Here is an 874-nt window from a genome sequence, read left to right as displayed (position 1 = left end):
CTCCACTAAGCCTATATGTCTATAACTAACTGACTGACTCATGTCCCGCTGCTGTTGCAGTCAACCACCTTGGACATGGTGAAGCAGTGGGCGACAGATGTGGGCGGTGGAGATTGCAACAGCCATGATGACAGCAAAGGCCGCCTCAAAGCGCAGCCGTTCTGCACCTGATGTCGTCTTGACTGAAGCGGATCATGGAAACAAAGGCGAAGGGGAAGGGGGGCAAGAAACGACGGTGGTAATGGCTGCACGTTTATTTTGGGATGAATGCACACGCAATGTGATGGACAGCTGCATTGTCTTGTTTTGTGGAGGTGCCTTTTTTTAGGGCTGAAGGCGTGTTCTTATCACATGGTGGACAGGGTCTTGAGACGGCTTGGCTTATAAGCAAATCCGTATCAAGACGCTGTTCATCATGTGATAAGAACACGCCTTACTAGTTAGGATTGGAGGCGTGTCCATATGGCGCGATGGACATTATGAAAAGGCTTAATTTTGGACTGAAAGGGGCCTTCATATCACGTGATGTTTATGTTTCATTTTACGGAGACGGCTTCTTTTTGGACTGAAAGGGGCCTTCATATCACGTGATGTTTATGTTTCATTTTACGGAGACGGCTTCTTTTTGGACTGAAAGGGGCCTTCATATCACGTGATGGACATGGGCTCGTTTTATGGAGACCACCTTCATTTTGGACAGAAGGGGTATTCAAAGCGTAAGGGACGTTCATTCTGAGCTACCTTCATTATGTAATGAAGTGGTCCTCATTCTAAATTGACCCGGTGCCCTCGATTTGGTGTGGAATGAAGGGTCCTTCATGAAGGTATGAAGGGTCTTCATTAAGGTATGAAATGAGTGTGAATCGCATATAGA

Source organism: Volvox carteri (genome assembly GCF_000143455.1).
Source record: "Volvox carteri f. nagariensis unplaced genomic scaffold VOLCAscaffold_103, whole genome shotgun sequence".
Classification (NCBI taxonomy): Eukaryota; Viridiplantae; Chlorophyta; class Chlorophyceae; order Chlamydomonadales; family Volvocaceae; genus Volvox; species Volvox carteri.
The sequence above is the reverse complement of the archived record's forward strand: the minus strand, read 5'-3'. Positions refer to the sequence as shown.